General features: G+C 40.6%; 1 protein-coding gene and 1 long non-coding RNA gene across 2 annotated transcripts in view; one reads left to right on the plus strand and one right to left on the minus strand.

The window, feature by feature from the left end:
- The window catches only part of LOC132535238 (uncharacterized), a 388,867-nt gene that overhangs the window by 115,604 nt on the left and 253,694 nt on the right, over window positions 1–19,569 (minus strand). The window lies entirely within an intron of this gene.
- The window catches only part of LOC132535321 (uncharacterized), a 55,485-nt gene that overhangs the window by 133 nt on the left and 35,783 nt on the right, over window positions 1–19,569 (plus strand). The window contains exon 2 of the long non-coding RNA XR_009547118.1: window positions 17,561–17,646. This is a non-coding gene — a long non-coding RNA (uncharacterized LOC132535321). The remainder of the gene's footprint in view (window positions 1–17,560; window positions 17,647–19,569) is intronic.

Below are 19,569 nucleotides of genomic sequence, written 5' to 3' on the forward strand. Positions count from 1 at the left end.
TGTCCTTTAAATCCTGCAATTGTTTTCAGATTTCCCATTTTCCTTTCAAGTGACTCTTTGAAGTCATGATTTCTTTCTTACTTTACTTCTCCATATTAAATCTCTGCAAATTTCCTGACGATGCACTCCACAAATTCTCTCTCTTCTAGAACTTGACCATCAAGTTTCCAGCTCTCACCTTGGTGCTGCAGAACCAGCATCTTCCTAGTTTCACTGGTCTGTTTTGGCTTCTGTTGTTGACAACAGTTAATGCTGGGTTATGTTTTGAATGTCAATAGTAACAGTGAGGAATTCTGAAGAAGTGGCATAATATTACGTCTGGTTTCTGATGTCCCTTAAAAAGAGCCTTAGCACAGGGGGTGGAGGGTGGGCTGCTGGAGTATCCTAGATCTTCTTACCTTCCCATATTCATTCCTAAAATTGGCAACTCTGCTATGAGGTCAGAGTAATTTTTCAGCCTTCAGGGAAGTCTGACCCCATTCACCAGGGTCTCCATGGCAACTGGGACACCTCACAGTTTGGAAGGCTTCCTGACTGACCTAAGAATGGAGAGTTCAGGGTGTGGATAGCATAATGGTGATGCAAAGAGACTCTCATGCCTGAGGCTCCAAAGTCCCAGGTTCAATCCCCCAGACAACCATAAAACTAGAGCTGAGCAGTGCTCTGGTTAAAAAGAAAAGGGAGGCAGGGTTGGGCAGTAGTGCCCCAGGTTAAGTGCACAAGGCACAAAGCTCAAGGACCGGCATAAGGATCCTGGTTTGAGCCCCAGGCTCCCCACCTGCAGGGAAGTCGCTTCACAGGTGGTGAAACAAGTCTGCAAGCTAGGCTACAGTGTCTGTCTTTCTCTCCCCCTCTCTGTCTCCCCCTTTTCTCTCCATTTCTCTCTGTCCTATCCAACAAGAATAACATCAATAACAACAGCAATAATAATAACCACAACAACAATGATAATAAAAGAACAAAGGCAACAAAAGGGGGAAAAAAATAGCCTCCAGGAGCAGTGGATTCATACCCCAACAATAACCCTGGAGACCAAAAAAAAAGGAAGGACAGAGTTCATTCAGTTCCATGTTGCCTTTGGGATTCTGCAGCTAAGCTGTATTGCTGAATAGTTTAAGAAACTCCTTTTCTAAGCCACTCAGTAACTGGATGGTTTCCTGTGGACCCTTTCGGGTCCCTCTCAGGGATCTGAAACCAATGCAGATGTGGTGCCCTGCAGCAAAGCAGGGCTCCCTTTATCCTGGACTCTCTCTCTCCCTTCCTACTTTAGCTGTCCACATGTGATCACCAACTTTCAGATAGCAATGCCCCCTTCTTTACCAAAGTCCCAGCTGTCCTCTGATGACGTTCTTTGAGTTCGTTTTCCCGCATTCACATGGGAGACTGAGTGAAATCAGGTAAGAGACTCAATTCAAAGCAGGACAATCATAAGTACTCAAGGTGAGTAAAGCAAAAAAAAAAAAAAAAAAAATTCATTTGAAAATTTTCCATCAACGAGGGTGACAGATACACTGAAGTAAAGATTAGGAAGGAGAAGACCTTGGCTTTTTCCAAGTATACTATCTAATGCGTTGTTTTCAAAACTGTCTTCATTTTGGAATCTAGGAGGAACTTTTGAAATCACTTATTCCTATGTCCTCCCTGAGATCATGATATAATTATAGAAGGCTTTGGACTAAACTTGGAATATTTTTTTAAAATATTTTTTTATTTTTATTTTTATTTATTTATTCCCTTTTGTTGCCCTTGTTGTTTTATTGTTGTAGTTATTATTGTTGTCATTGTTGTTGGATAGGACAGAGAGAAATGGAGAGGGGAGGGGGAAGACATAGAGAGGGAAAGAAAGATAGACACCTGCAGACCTGTTTCACCGCTTGTGAAGCGACACACCTGCAGGTGGGGAGCCAGGGCTTGAACCAGGATCCTTATGTGGGTCCATGTGCTTAGCGCCACCTGTGCTTAACCCGCTGCGCTACAGCCCGACTCCCGGAATATTTTTATAAATCCTCTTCTGACTCCAGTAAACAAGCAAATATGGGAACCCTGTTCTAACAGGCTCAGAAATCCTTTGGGAAAGTTGAAACTTATGAAAACAAACTGAGCCTCAGTTTCATTGTTTATGGCCCATATAGTGCAGTAGGGACCAGTGCTTCTAACCAGATCCTTCCCCAGGTGCTTGTGCTTAGTACCACGTGTGCTTCACCTGGTGTGCCACCACCCAGCTTCCTGGAATGTTTTCCAAACTCCTCTAATTTTACAGAAGTCATGATTATATAGCAGAAGGAGGTGATATCCGTCAGTGTCCAGAAGGTAATGCCACAGGGAGGAAAGCAAAAGGGAACCTAAATAACAATAAGTTATTAATAATAATAATTATTATTTCAGTTGCCATCAAGGTTATCACTGTGGCTCAGTGCCAGCACTATGAATCCACTAATCCTGGTGGCTACTTTTCTTTTTTTCTTTCTTTCCTTTTTTCCTTCTATTTCATCTTCTAGGACGGAGATAAATTGGGGAATGAAGAGAAATAATAAAGACACATAAAGTGTGTCTCCTCTCATAAAGTGTCCACCCTCTAAGTGAGGAATGAGGGCCATCAGGATGCAGGGCCATTAATCACCCCTTTTCACTTAGAACTTTTACCAGCTTAGTAACTAAAATTTCACATTCCCCGAAGCCCCTCTATATCCAGGGAAATTGAAATGGTTTTCCTAAAACAGTCCTAGTTTAAAAATTAAAGTCCTGCCAGGAAACACTATTGGCCATGGACAAACCGGACAGATAGCCATATATCAGAGTGATAGGTTAAGTTAAAACCTCATTGAATAGCTCTGGAAATAGTTCAATAGTTCTGTGGATAAGGAATGCCCAAGGCTCCTGGGGCAATTCTTGGTCCCACATGTCCTGAAGTGGTGCTCTGTGTCCTTTCTCTCTTTCTTATGATACTACTTTTTTCTACTCCTGTGAAATAAATAAAATACACCTTAGTCCATTCCATTCACCATGAATTAAATCCCCAAAGGGAAAATTCACATTGTTACAAATATTGACAAAAAGTAATTTTAAATGAGGAAGATGTGAACATAAAGACAGTAAACTGCAAAAATATGTCTTTAAAAAACTATTGTATTGATTGATTGATTGATTGATAAACTATTGTATTTATTGATTGATTGGTAAACTATTGTGTTTATTTATTGATTGATAAACTATTGTGTTTATTGAGTGATAAACTATTGTATTTATTGACTGAGTGATAAACTATTGTATTTATTTATTGATTGATAAACTATTGTATTGATTGATTGATAAACTATTGTATTTACTGATTGAGTGATAAACTATTGTATTTATTGATTGATTGATAAAGACAGAGATAAATTGAGGGGGAAGGGGAGTTAGAAAGGGAGAAGACACCTGCAATATTGTCTTGCTGCTTCTGAAATTTCGCCTTGCAGGTGGAGACTGGGGCCTTGGACCCAAGTTCTTGTGCAATGTTATGTGATCAATCAGGTGTGCCACGACCTGGCCCCATAAAAATATGTCGGGCAGTGGTGCAGTGGGTTAAGCGCATGTGGCACAAAGCGCAAGGACCAGCTTAAGGATCCAGGTTCGAGCTCCAGGATCCCCACCTGCAAGGGAGTCGCTTCACAGGCGGTGAAGCAGGTCTGCAGGTGTCTGTCTTTCTCTCCCCCTCTCTGTCTTCCCCTCCTCTCTCCATTTCTTTCTGTCCTACCAACAACGAAGACATTAATAACAACAACAATAAAAAAACAAGGGCGACAAAAAGGGAAAATAAAATATTAAAAGAATATTTTAAAAAATATTTCTTATAGTTCTAAAACATTGTGCAAGAAAGATAAATAGACTTTGGAGCTATCAAATAATTGTAAGTGACATCACAGAGTACTGATTTATACCACTTTCATTAGCAGCACACTGTTTTCAATATTACAATTATTACAAATGCTTTAAATAACAGTACATATTAAAACAAGTAGCACCGGAAGTCAGGCGGTAGCGCAGCGGATTGGGTGCACGTGGTGCAAAGCACAAGGACCGCGTAAGAATCCCGGTTCAAGCCCTGGCTCCCCACCTGCAGGGGAGTTGCTTCACGGGTGGTGAAGCAGGTCTGCAGGTGTCTGTCTTTCTTTCCCCCTCTCTGTCTTTCCCTCCTCTCTCCATTTCTCTCTGTCCTGTCCAACAAAGAACGACATCAACAACAATAAGAACCACAACAAGGCTACAACAACAAGGGCAACAAAAGGAGAAAAAAATGGCCTCCAGGAGCAGTGGATTCATGATGCAGGCACTGAACGCCAGCAATAACCCTGGAGGCAAAAAAATAATAATAAGTAGCACCAATGTGGTAAAAGCAACAATAATAAATAAAATATATAAAATACTATACATTTCCAAGATGCTCTCCATATTGAAAAAGGAAGAGAATTCTATAAAAACAATATAAATAAAAATATCTAAAATCAGCTATAGGAGTGTGGAATCTATCTTTCAGAATAATATCCTTCAGGATTTGAAATATCTTTAAAAATGTTTAATTGAAGCACTTACAAATGACAGACTGAATACAATGTTTTTAGAGTCAGCCCAAATACCTGCACAGACTTTCAATACTGTAGATTCACATTTTCTATCTGTGCGAGAAAGTCACTGGCCAGTGAGCAGTCTAATGTTAGCCTACATCTGGGTCTCAGTGAGCTGTACAGCAAACAGGAATTTTCCAGGATCAAGTATTTTCATAACTTCTATCATTTAGTTTGACCTCCAGTAAAAAGCAATGAGGTTCAAGACAATGAGTGGATAAGAAGAAATGCTAAGAAAACATACCAAACTTTCCAACTCTGTTCTTGCATAGCAAATTAGTGATTTTTTTTTATTATGAAGTTCAGAACTAGACAATTTTGGTGCCACAAAGTACAGGTTTTAAAAATATTTCACATGTCGAGCAAATTACTGCATTCAATCTAAGCATAATACCTATGCAAGCTTCCTCCTCATTTAAACCCTGACCACAGAGAGAATATGCAATAAAACAGGTGATTTCTTTTTAAAAATAATTTTCTTTGTGTTGAAATAATCGACCGTGAGTTTACCCTCAAGTAATTTTTAATGAACTGTGCTAATTACAAAAATAGGACAGAAACAAAAGAGTGGTTAGTAGAAAACGTTTATAACTAAGCAGTTATAGTAATTAAAAAAGAAAAGCCTTTATGGAGCTCTGTCCTGGGGCTTAAACAAAAGGGAACTTTATTACATCACTGCCCATTCAGTTGCGTCAAAACCTTGGCAGCAAAAAAGGCAAAGGGACAAAGATGGGCTGGTCATGATGGAAGGAGCCAGGCGTTCATAAGCTAGTACCAGGGCTCCACTCCACACGTTCAGGTCCCCAGGCTAGCAGCTGGTAGAGGCTGCAGGAACTGCGAGCAAGAGCTCAGTGTGCACAGGAGTCCACGGCTGTCAGCAACAGGGAGCAAGTTAATGTGCGGCCCTCGGGCTCGTCAGCCCTGTGCAAATGATGCTCATGCCCCCCACAAGCAACACATTGTTATTTTAAAAGGGATTTTCTGGAATCAAAAAATGTTGAGGTTCATTCTAAGTTACAGAAATAGCTGTGAAATTATGGTCACTCTGCCAAAGAATGTTTAGAACTCTGAGCTTCATAAATGCTGTGGACTCTGTTATAATCCCAAGAAGTAAAAACGGGTTGCTGGTGGCTTTCTAAGGAAAGACTAAGGACACAGTGAGCGTGAACAGTCCCAAATGAAGAAGGATACTTAAAAGATACACGACAGGAAGACAAACAGTAGCCCAGAGTGTTAAGTACACCTGGTGCAAAGCACAAGGAACGGCATAAGGATCCTGGTTCGAGTCCCAGCTCCCCACCTTCAGGAGGGTCCTTTCACAGGCGGTGAAGCAGGTCTGCAGGTGTCTGTCTTTCTCTCCCCCTCTCTGTCTTCCCCTCCTCTCTCCATTTCTTTCTGTCCTATCCAACAACAACAAATGGCAAAAACAAAGGCAACAAAATGGGAAACAATAGCCCCCAGGAGCAGTGGATTCATAGTGCAGGCACGGAGCCCCAGCAATGACCCTGGAGGTAAAAGAGATAAAAAAGAAAGTAAACAGTGTAAGTGAACAACAAAGATTGAGTGAAATGTATTTGTCTTTATGGGCATTTATTTATTTTTTATATATTTATTTATTCCCTTTTGTTGCCCTTGTAGTTATTGTTGTAGTTGTTATTTATGTCGTCGTTGTTGGATAGGACAGAGAGAAATGGAGAGAGGAGGGGAAGACAGAGAGAGGGAGAGAAAGACAGACACCTGCAGACCTGCTTCACCGCCTGTGAATCGACTCCCCTGCAGGTGGGGAGCTGGGGGCTCGAACTGGGATCCTTAAGCTGGTCCTTGTGCTTTGCGCCACCTGCGCTTACCCACTGCGTTACCACCCAACTCCTGGGCATTTATTTTGTTTTAGATTGAAATGACAGGTTGCTGGCAATTAGCAGGGCATCTACCATAAAGTCAAGGACATCTTGGCAGGAATCTCACTTTCACCAGGAGCTTTTAATATAAGCTTTTTATATGCTTGCAATTCATCTGTGTCCAGTGGACCCAACTCCTGTGAAGAGAAGTCTGGAGAACTTTGACAGAGCTAGAAATGGACATACTTAGGATCTGGCAGCTCCTCTCCTGGGGATATAGCTTAAGGAACCAAACATTCATTCAAGGATGTCTATGTATGCCTGTGTCATAGTAGCATCGTAATAGCTCAAACTTGGAAAAAGAAACCAGGGTGTCCAACAATAGGTTAGAGGCTAAGAAAGTTGTGGTATTATATGCAGAATGGAATATGACTCAGTTATTAAGAATGATAATGTCATGTTATTCACCTCATCTTGGATGGAGCTGGAAGGAGTATTGAGTGAGATGAGCCAGAAAGAGAAGGATGAGTATGGGGTGATTTCACTCATCTGCAGAACTGGACAGACAAGAGCATAAAGTGGGCACACACAGTAGAGGCTAGGTGTGTCGCACCAATGCAAGGGGCTCTGGGTGAGGTGAGAGAAGGAAAAAGAAACTGAAAGAAAAGAATCAGCTGGACATTAGGAAGCAAATGAGTCAAGGGGCCGGGCCCAGGAGAAGGCTCCCCAGCAGACTGCACACTACTATGAGCAAGGGCCCTGACTGGAATCCCCTGGGCTGCAGAAGGGCACACCTGGCAAAGCTTCATGCACGGAGAAGCAGCTGCGTTCTCTTCTCTCTCTTTCTCTCTCTCCCTCTCCCTCTTCCCTCTTCTCTCTCTCTCTCTCTCTCTCTCTCTCTCTCTCTGTCTCTGTCTCTTACCTTGTATCCCACCTTCATGTTACAAAGAATAGGAGGAGGAGAAGGAAGAGGAGAAAAAATGAGTCTTCCTGGGGTGGAGGAACTGTTCAGGCACAAAGCTCTAGAGATAACCTTGGTGGTAAAAATAATAAAATAAAAAGATGAAATAAAATGACAGGTCAGTTGAGAACCACATGTAACAAGGAGCAGCTTCATGAAGGAGAATGCACATAGTGATTTTCCAGAGCAACTGATAAAGAACAACACAGAGTGGGCCAGGTGGTGGTGCACGAGGTCAAGCACACACACTACAGTGTGCAAGGACCCAGGTTCAATCCCCTGGTCCAACATGTAGGGTTGTAGGTCTCTCTGTCTCTCTCCCTCTCTATCTTCCTCCTTCCCTTTCAATTTCTCTCTTGCTCTGCCCAATAGTAAATACTTTTTTTAAAAAAAGTTGTTTTTAAAAAGAGGAACAACGCAGATAAAAGCACTTTTCTTGGATGGGGATATAGCATAATGGTTATGTAAAGAGAATTTCATGCTTGAGGCTCTCAAGTCCCAGGTTCAATGCCCCACACCACCATAAGACAGGGCTGGGCAGTGCTCTGCTAAAAAAAAAACAAAAAACACTTTTCTCCATATAGAACAAAATACGCAATCAATCATTTCATTATTATGAATTTGTAGTCAAAAAGGCTTCACCCCTTTACACAGAAAAAGACAAGAAGAGTGTGGAGAGGAGACCACAGCACTGATTCTGGCTCTAGTACAATGGGACCTGGGCTCAGACGTAGGCTGTGGGCCAGTCATAACAAGCCGTCTCCAGGTCAGCTATTTCACTGACCCCAAATGACCGTGTCTAAAAATAAGCTAGCAGCTGATAGTGCCAAAAGCCATGTCTGTCATAGAGCGTACTCTTCTTTCAACTTCAGTATCAACGTGCTGAGAAACTGTTGGCGTCTACAGTGGTCACAAGAGTCTGTTTCCAAGATGTGTCCCTGTATCTCACCTTCCACACAACCGCCATCTTTGTCCTCCACAGGGCACTGGGTCCCCAAACTCCTCTAAGCGCCTCATTTTCTCTTTGTGGGTAACTGAACATGCTTCACTAGCCCAATACACTGAACATGCTTCACTAGTACAATACACTGAACATGCTTCACTAGTACAATACACTGAACATGCTTCATTAGTACAATACACTGAACATGCTTCACTAGTACAATACACTGAACAAGCTTCACTAGTACAATACACTGAACATGCTTCACTAGTACAATACACTGAACAAGCTTCACTAGTACAATACACTGAACATGCTTCACTAGTACAATACACTGAACATGCTTCACTAGTACAATACACTGAACAAGCTTCACTAGTACAATACACTGAACATGCTTCACTAGTACAATACACTGAACATGCTTCACTAGTACAATACACTGAACATGCTTCACTAGCCCAATACACTGAACAAGCTTCACTAGCGCAATACACTGAACATGCTTCACTAGTACAATACACTGAACATGCTTCACTAGCCCAATACACTGAACAAGCTTCACTAGCGCAATACACTGAACAAGCTTCACTAGTACAATACACTGAACATGCTTCACTAGCACAATACACTGAACATGCTTCACTAGTACAATACACTGAACATGCTTCACTAGCACAATACACTGAACATGCTTCACTAGCCCAATACACTGAACATGCTTCACTAGCCCAATACACTGAACAAGCTTCACTAGCGCAATACACTGAACAAGCTTCACTAGTACAATACACTGAACATGCTTCACTAGTACAATACACTGAACATGCTTCACTAGTACAATACACTGAACATGCTTCACTAGTACAATACACTGAACATGCTTCACTAGCCCAATACACTGAACATGCTTCACTAGCCCAATACACTGAACAAGCTTCACTAGTACAATACACTGAACATGCTTCACTAGTACAATACACTGAACATGCTTCACTAGTACAATACACTGAACATGCTTCACTAGTACAATACACTGAACATGCTTCACTAGTACAATACACTGAACATGCTTCACTAGTACAATACACTGAACATGCTTCACTAGCCCAATACACTGAACATGCTTCACTAGTACAATACACTGAACATGCTTCACTAGCCCAATACACTGAACATGCTTCACTAGTACAATACACTGAACATGCTTCACTAGCCCAATACACTGAACAAGCTTCACTAGCCCAATACACTGAACAAGCTTCACTAGTACAATACACTGAACATGCTTCACTAGCACAATACACTGAACATGCTTCACTAGCGCAATACACTGAACATGCTTCACTAGCCCAATACACTGAACAAGCTTCACTAGCCCAATACACTGAACAAGCTTCACTAGCCCAATACACTGAACATGCTTCACTAGTACAATACACTGAACATGCTTCACTAGCCCAATACACTGAACATGCTTCACTAGCGCAATACACTGAACATGCTTCACTAGTACAATACACTGAACATGCTTCACTAGCCCAATACACTGAACATGCTTCACTAGCCCAATACACTGAACATGCTTCACTAGCGCAATACACTGTCTGTATATGAAATGCTCCCGTTGAAAAAGCAAGGGGCTAGCATCAATTGACAAAGTACTGATCCACTAAGAAATTCACAAAGCCAAGGGAGAATGTAATAGTAATCAATACTTCAATGATAGAGTAGAATAAATGTAGTGATATGAACATCAAGGTATATGATATATGACATTAAATTCCATCTATCTGTTGACTACTACCCAAGGGCAACACATTAGGATGGAGAGGACCTGACAAAGTGACCATTGTAGATGGAGACAAAAGTGGCTTTTGTTTTTTTTAAATAGAAATCACGCACCACTTCAGAAATACAGATAGTATCAGACTCCTTAGGTTGTCTGGGCTTTATGACTATTTGCTTTATAAGATTCAGTTAAATTCATGATCCTGGAATAAATTCTCCTAATATAGAAGACCAACGGTCCTATTTATTTTCATGCCACTCTCTTTTTTTGACCTAATTTTTCTTCCCAAATTTATTAATCATTGGAACAAGGTTAATAGCAGTACCAGTTCCACAGAATTGTAGCAAATGATTAACTGAGGTTATACACACAAAGAGGGAGAATGGCCCCTAGAACAGAATTCAAATAAAAAATAACCAAGTTTAGCTGCTGGTACCATTTGTTTCACTCTACCAAAAGCAGAGTATAAATACCTTCTCTGTCTAATTTTCAAATATCTTGACCTATAAAACTTTGGCAAAATTACCTTATTTAGAGCTAAATTCTCTCTCTCTCTCTCTCTCTCTCTCTCTCTCTCCCTCTCTCCCTTTCTCCCTCTCTCCCTCTCTCCCTCTCTCTCTTTTTAGTGTAAATGAATCATTACCTCCCCCCCAATCAATCCTGGGAACATCAGATTCAAACTTTAATATTTCCAGCTACTTCCTAGGCATCACATAAATTCATGATGTGATTGCATGGTTAGTCCCATTCACCTGTCTCCAGTACCATTCCAGTGACATTTCCCACTGTTCTTACTTAAGTTCTGTGCTTATACCACCAGGCTAGAAAAAACTCACCCCAGCGTCTGATGACACTCCACTTTAAAAATGTAGGCGATATGCTTTTTTTTTTTTTTTTGGAACCACAATTTCATGTAGTTCAACATATATAACATAAATAGACTTATGACTTCATTTATAGTTTTGCAAATTTAGGAAAATTATTCCAATCACTGTTACAGAACCTGAACATAGAAGTGAATAACTTTTATCAGGGTGTACTGTTTAGGACTTGAATATCTACTTAATATTTTCCATTTGTTCCTCATAGCATTCTCCATGCTTTCTTGTGGCGGGGAGGAAGGCTAACCGCTATCAACTACATCAACTAGCTCCCTCATCAGATGTGGTTAGCGTTGGTTAGCTATGGTTGGCACTGGAAATCTCGTCAGGATGCCACTGGGCAGAGGAGCAGTTACGGGATTAGTCCGCTGCACCTGCTTCCACGAAACGTGTGTAAGGTCGCTGTGCCTTTACACTCAGGATCCCTACTGTGAAAGTCCTGTGATTACCTGGCTTCCAGTGCTATAGTTGCTCCTGATTTAATTTTAGGCTTATAGTCGGACCAAATTCTCCGTTATATTCATGACTTCCATACTACTGTCCACATTTTAAAAATAAATTTATGAAGCCCCTTGTGAATTATCCTATTGTGAAAATGTTGTCCCTTGTGAGCTAGCTTAGACAGGGATATCTTTTATAGGCTTTATGCACACTTGTTATATAGTTAAAGGTTGAGATTATCTTTTTATTATAATGAGGCCACTATAATTCAGAGAAAACAATTAGCTTTCCTAAGGGCAATAATAATAATAATGATGTATTAGAAACCTAGTGTTGCTTTTTCAATTGATGATGTAAATTTGATGTCCTGAAATTTTACTAAACTGTGGAAAAATTAACTCCAGAAACCACATCCTAAGACAAAGAAAATATGCTTATCCCATATGGATTGTTGGGGCAGCCTGGTAAGAATTATGGAAGGAAGGTCTTCATTAGATTTTGGGAAATTTGCCCATTTGATGATCCAGATTTTTGTCAGCAAGTTAAAACACAGGGAGGACAGACCGATGGTGCAAAGCTGAGAGGATCATACCAGGAACAGGATTTCAAAATGTTGACAGAGTGGAAAAAAAACTAGTGATGGCAAGTGAAATGAAACTGAATGACAATAATCTTGTTTTGTGCCACATTTGGATTGGATAAACTGAATGGCAATAATCATTGTATTGTGCCACATTTGGATTGGATAAACTGAATGGCAATAATCATTGTATCGTGCCACATTTGGATTGGATAAACTGAATGGCAATAATCATTGTATCGTGCCACATTTGGATTAGATAATCATCTTGTTTGCTAGAGGCAGAAATCTAACTCAAATTGGCTTATGCACAGGAGAGCAAGACCTAGCCTAGAAGGGGGCCAGGCGGTGGCACACCTGGCTGAGCGCCCATGTTACAGTGAGCAAGGAACCAGGCTCAAGCCCCTGGTCCCCACCTGCGGGGGTTAAGCTTTGCAAGTGGTGAAGCAGGGCTGCAGGTGTCTCTCTGTATCTCTCCCTCTCTATCTTCCCTTCCCCTCTCAATTTCTCTCTTTCTCTATCCAACAAATAAAGATAATTAAAAAAGTAAAATTTAGAAGTAGTAATTAAGTAAAAATAAATAAAAAATTCCAAAAGATTCCGTCAGATAGGTTCTCTTTTGTAGACTTCTTCTCTGTTTTAAGTTATATTTTAGAAAGTACTTTCCAGTGTAAGGTTTAATACTTTACCTCAAAGATACAGGTCAAATAGAATCAGAAGAGTCTATTGAATTATCCTCTACATCACCCATAACTGTATATAATTTGGCTCTGAAATACATAAACTTTTATCACTATCCTGTGGCAGAGAATGGTGGCACTCTGGTTGTCCAGACCTAAATCACATACCCACTCCATAAGCAACATTTCCTTCTTTTTTAAAAAAAAAACTTATTTATTATTGGATAGACACGGAAATTGAGAGGTGGTAGGTGGGATAGCTATAGGGGGGAAGACAGACAGACACCTGAAGCCCTGCTTCACCACTTGTGAAGCTTCCCCCCTGCAGGTGGGGACCTGGGGCTTGAACCGAGGTCCTTGTGCACTGTAATGTGTCTATTCATGTTCCAGTACCAAGCAGTTTAGATGACAATGCCCTATAATACAATTTGAGATCTGGGAGTGTGATGCTTCCAGTTCTGTTCTTTCTTCTCAAGATTGTTTCGGCAATTCTAGGTCTTTTCTGGTTCCAGATAAACATTTGTAGCATTTGTTCTATTCTCCTAAAATATGTGGTTGGGATCTTGATGGGGATAACTTAACCAGGTGTGCTACCACCTAACTGGCAACTTTTCCTTCTGATACTATCCCAGAAAGTAGAACTTTGCTTTTTGGTTTTATTATTCTTCTTTATGCTCAGGTATGGTGCAATTAAAAAAAAAATCCTTAGTTTTAAAATGCTGCAATTAGTTTTAAAAGATAATACCTTGTTGCCATGGTTTCCCATCTTAAGTCTGGTTTACAGATTTTTCCATAAAGCCAAGACAGTGTGGAGACACTGGAGTTAGGATGAGGCCATCTATCTGTGGCTATCTGGGGCCATACCTGCTCTTGAAATGAGATCTAAAACTCTTTTCCATTAATCAGAGATAGAATTATAACTTGAGATCTAAGAAAATTTCCCTATCTCTAAGTCCCAGGCAAAGAACTAGGAACTGTTCTTATCAGTTGCCTCCAGGGAAGGAAAATAGGGAGGGAGGAAATCACAATGACTGAATATTACTGAGCAAGCACACGCTAGTGTAATAATTGTAGGCTTGGGCACCTTCAACTGGGAGGGAAATTGACGAGAGAAGCCCAGCACAACTCTTCCAAGCAAAATGACAGCAGAGTATACAGCAGGAGATCTGCTAAGTGGCATAAACAAATGGCCACAAAGAGGAAAGACTCAAAGGAAAATATTCACTTAAGGTTCCATTTCAAAGCACTTATTTATTTATTTATTTATTTATTTATTTATTGCAGACCAGGTAGGTTTCTCCTTTTATAAAACTGTGCTTACTTTTGCTTCAATTATATTAACCATATGCTTTCAGGCCTATTATTTCTCACTATGCCTCTCACTGTTTTTAGAATACTCAGTAGAGACATTCTCTGAAAAAAAAAGATAATGACTTGATAGTCCATTACACCTTATATTCATGTAAAATGCACTGTAGATGAACTAGAATTTCTTTCAAGGTAGTTTGTTGACATTTACTCAAAAGGGACACTCCACTAGCCATTTTTCCCCATGTTTGCTATTTGGAATGTAGTTTTGAGAACTACCATTGAGGAATAGTTTTCTGTTCTTCTATTGATATTAATCAACCATCACTTTTCTCTTTCCTCTTAATTTAAATAAGGAATTGCAAATACATTGAGATTTACTGTATAATTTACTTTTAATACCCGTGGAATTCAAAATCTCTTCAATAACTAATTCTGGAAAAGTTACATTACAGCTCTTATGGGTAGAGTTTACTGTCATCTTGTTTGGTCAGTATTTTATTTGGAACAGATTCTTAAGTCGATATAACAGGGTAATATTCTAAATAAAATGATATTAGAAGTGATTTATTTTACAACATAACTTTAAGACTTTTCTGCTTAAAGCACAGAGAAAGGTGAAAGCAGGAGAACTTTAAAATGCATTAAAATATACAAGATTCAATAAGTTACTGGGAAATATATGTTCATTACTCTGCATCTAATTTGAATAAAAAGAACCGATGCAAAAGCTTGTGCTAACTTCCAGATGTCCAGCATTAAGAACTTTGGATGACAGGTTATCTTTGTATACGTTCCTAACTCATTTGATTTCTTTCTGCCAAGAGTAAAAGTTTCTGTTATTTGATTAAGCCCTTAATAGATATAAGCCAAATCATATTTTCAAGTAAACTAAGAAGTTTCAATAAGTTTATTTATCAGTTTTATTCTAAAGCTTAGCCATACATTCTTTTCTACCATATGTAAAAATTCTAAACCTTAGTCAATCTATTATATAACATTTGTGGTCAACATATTTACATAAACTAAAACTAACAAAAGCAACCCGAAACAGTATGTTATTTCTTTCTGATTTTAAAAGGAACCATGTAAGAATCTAGCCCTAAAAGGTTCAGTACTTAATATAGAATCTGAGAGACTAAATTGAAATCAAGAAGATGAAATAAACCATGTATAAGTTTAGTGGTATCTCTATTACAGATTATAGTGAAAATCAGAAGTCAAAATTCCACCAAAAACCAAGCAGGTAAGAAAGGCAACTGAGTAAAGGAATCCTCGGTAAAAACCAGTGTGTGTTTGGGGAAAATTCTGCCACACTTGAGACTTTTGAGAAATAAAGGAAAACTATTCAAGCCCCAAAACTACAAGAAAGAAAGAAACAGAAAAAAAAAAGTCTATGACCAAATTCTGTTTGTGCAATTTTAATTCAAATTCCTCTTTTGCAATATATATCAGTTAGTGTTATAATAATGAAACGTTGACAAGCCACACAACACATCTGAGGATTTAAACAACTGTCACTTCTTCACATCTCGCAAGCATGTGTGCAGACCAGAAATAGCTGCACAGGCTGGGCTATGGGCTACTGGTTCCCTCATATCAGCTTTATGATCTGGCAAAGACCAGGCTCAATGGGCAGTGACACCAGGGAGCAACAAGGCAACCAGAAGACAAATTGTACACATAAGCCTGTGGTCTCGCTCCTTTGCCAAAACCACAGTGACCATGATACATGAACAGACATCAAGTATAGATATTGTGATGTACTCTCCTCTATCCATCATGAAGCTTTGCTGGAGATGGGAAGTGAGCCACAGAGAAAGGAGATGCTGACCCAGTTATTCAGTTGGTCACGTTTGGATATTTGCAATATTACCCTATGCAGAACATTCATGGGTAAAGCACAGACTCTAAGACATGGAGGCCCAATTTAAATTCTAGCTAAATTTGGGTGAATTTTTTTAAAAAAATTTATTTATTCCCTTTTGTTGCCCTTGTTGTTTTATTGTTGTAGTTATTGTTGTTACTGATGTCGTCATTGTTGGATAGGACAGAGAGAAATGGAGAGAGGAGGGGAAGACAGAGAGGGGGAGAGAAAGGCAGACACCTGAAGACCTGCTTCACCACTTGTGAAGTGACCTCTTGCGGGTGGGGAGCCAGGGGCTCGAACCGGGATCCTTAAGCTGGTCCTTGAGCTTGGCGCCACATGCACTTAACCTGCTGCTGCCTGACACCTGGGTGAATTCTTTAAATACTCTCCAATAAATTTACTCTTGTATAAAATAGAAGTGATATTAATAATACCTACGACTCACAGACTCTAACCTTTAAATCAGATAGTCATTTTACAGTGACTAGTACTGGTTCTGGAATATAGGTAAGTTTAAGACTGGGGACAGCTCAGCAGCAGAGCATTGAGACAGACAGAATGCTTGAGAGCACAGAGTCCTACGCTCAATTCTCAGCAGTGGCATACATCAGAAATGAGCAGTGTTAGGATCTGCCTCTCTCTCACTCATAAAAGTAAGTATTTTTCAACTCTTTACAATGCATATTACAGAGCACTAACACAGAAAGGGGACAGTGGCAACAGACACAGGCAGGGACCCCAGGCAGAAGACCGAGAGCTCCTTGACTCAATGTTATCAGAAGGCACCAGGCACCTGCTGGAGATGTTCCAATGAGTCAAGCAGGTGACACTCATGGAGCTACAGAAGTTCACGCACGCACGCACGCACGCACACTCACACACACACACACACACACACACACACACACACACACACACTCACACACACACACACACACTCACACACACACTCACACACTCACACACACACCCATACACACACACACTCACACACACACTCACACACTCACACACACACTCATACACACACACATACTCTCACGCACACACACATTCACACGCACGCAAACACATACACACACACACAGACTTATACAAAGGCTCACACACAGACTCACACACTCACTCACACACACACACACACACTCACACACATATGCACACACACACACACACACACACAGGCACAGACACACAGACACACACACACAGGCACAGACACACACACACACCTTGCAAAGGGCAAGATTTCCAGGAAACCATTAGAGGGGCTACGGCACAGCTGCCTTGAGTAAAGATAGGCATGGCCTGGGAAGCTTCCATCTAGACTGAAGAGATAATGGAACTCTTTCTAAGACATGTTATTTAAGGATATCCTCCCTTTTCTGTGGTGGAGTGTATCTTCATCTTTCACATCTATTTCTTCACTCCAGAAAAAACGATTCTAATAGATGTTCCTTGTAAAGCTTTCATGATTCAAGCTACCTCTTTCCCTTCACAGACGTTGGTGACTGCCACCCACTCTTGGGCACATGACCACAAGAACTGGAGAAACAGAAAAAAGCACCATTATGAACTAATTTGGCAAAGAATTTGAAGTAGGGAAGTGGACATTTTATTTGTATTATGTAAACTAATATTGCAATCCCATTACATTCACAGATGCAAATCACTCTACAGCATTTTTCTGGCCAACCTGCATCTAATGACCTCCATATATTGGCAGCACTCAATTGGCAGATAATTAGGTAAGTTGAAATAAAAGATTGGTGAAGAAAATCATTACAATTGATGACTACAGTCTGCCGAGTTTGTCAGTTAAGCTTTGTTCTTGTTTATCCCAAAGAATAGTCCAAATATAATATTTCTAGTGGAACACATATGACTCTTACTCAACAGTACATAGTCCGAAAGAAGAAATCTTTTACTGGTTGAAAGAGATAATTAAAAAAAAAATCTGAAAGCCATGCTTTGATAATTTAACTTCATGTCACTATCAGTTACTGTTAGACAGAAGAGTCTAAAGTAATCAAAACACTCAACACTGTCAATAAGAGAGACCTGACTCAATGTAACTTAACTGAAGAATCAAAATGTTGATAAAAATCTGCTGTGAGTCACTTCAATTAAGCTCCCTCCCAATATCAAGAGGATGACAGCACCCTCGAACCCCACTGTTTAAGTGGAAATTGGTAATGGGTTTGCCCCACTCTGGTTTTCCCTACTTCCTAGGTGACCAAGGCCTCTTCACAGAATTGATACCGGGTCCGTCACAGAGTGAGGCTGCAGTTCTGACTCCTTATTAGTGGGGCCTGTGGGGTAGGGAGGTGGGGTATGAGTGTGCAAAAGAAAAAATAGAACTTTATGTTTCTTTACTTTAAAGTTCTCTGTGTGTGTGTGTGTGTGTGTGTGTGTGTGTGTATGTGTGTGTGTGTGAGAGAGAGAGAGAGAGAGAGAGAGAGAGACTAATCAAGGCACTTTCCATTCATTTGTGATACTGTTTTGCTCTTGTTTTATATGGTGTCAGGGATCCAACCCAGGGCGTCACACATGGATACATATATTCTACTCTCACTCCTAATTCTTAAAAATGTTTAACATACTTTATTGCAAATTCACACTGTCTCAGCTTTGTGATGTGAATCTTTAAAAACCAAGTGGCATAATTGGTTGAGCACACACATGACGAGGCCCAAGGACCTGTGTTCAATCCCCTGCTCATACTGCCAGCACTGAGCCCCAGTGATAGTGACTAGCCAAAAGTGCAGTTATTTTAACATGCACAGACCTACTTACTCACTCTAGTTTGAGGAGAAGGAAAGAAAGGGTTACTGGCATGTCACACTGCTGTAGGTGCAGCCAAACAATCAGGAAATCAATTGCCTTAAAGTGATTCTTCAGAGGGTAGGGTAGGCCATAGCCAGAAAGGCCTTTGGGTTTTTGCATAATTGTTAAGCAAAAAGTCTCTGAGCCTGCGACTCCAAAGTCCCAGGCTTAATCCCCAGAACCACCATAAGCCAGAATTGAGCAGTGCTGTGGGGTGTGTGTGTGTGTGGGGGGGTTGGAAGGTAAACTCCATTCTGAAACTGTATTACAACATGGGCAAGTAAGCACTCAGGTTCAAACCCTGGCTCATACCACCAGCAAGGAGCCCCAGTGCCAACCCGCATAAAATTTATTCTAATCAACCACAGACCTACTACTCACTGAAGTGACAGTATAATTGTTATGCAAAGAAGCTTTCATGCCTGAGGCAACAAAGGTTCCAGGTTCAGTTCTTAACCTCACCATAAAGGAGAGTTGACCATTGCTCTGAGGGAAAGGAAAGAGGGAAAGAAGGAAGATAGATATATATATCTTTCCCTCTCCCTCTCTCTCCCTCTCTCTCCCTCTCTCTCCCTCTCTCTCCTTTTCTCTCCCTCCCCCCCTCTGTATATAATTTGATAGGACTAAGAGACATTCAGAGGGGAGGAGGAGACAGAGAGGGATAAAGATAGACACCCGCAGACCTGCTTTCACCACTATCAAAGCTTCCCCCTTTTAGGTGGGGAGAAGCCCTTGAACCCACTGGAGTCCCTGTGCAATGTTCAAGCTCAACCAGGTGTGCCACCCTGGTCCCAAATTCTAATGGGTGGGGATATGCCAGTTTTACTCCCTTTCAAATTCTTGGA

Source organism: Erinaceus europaeus, chromosome 21, assembly GCF_950295315.1.
Source record: "Erinaceus europaeus chromosome 21, mEriEur2.1, whole genome shotgun sequence".
In the NCBI taxonomy this organism is placed as follows: Eukaryota; Metazoa; Chordata; class Mammalia; order Eulipotyphla; family Erinaceidae; genus Erinaceus; species Erinaceus europaeus.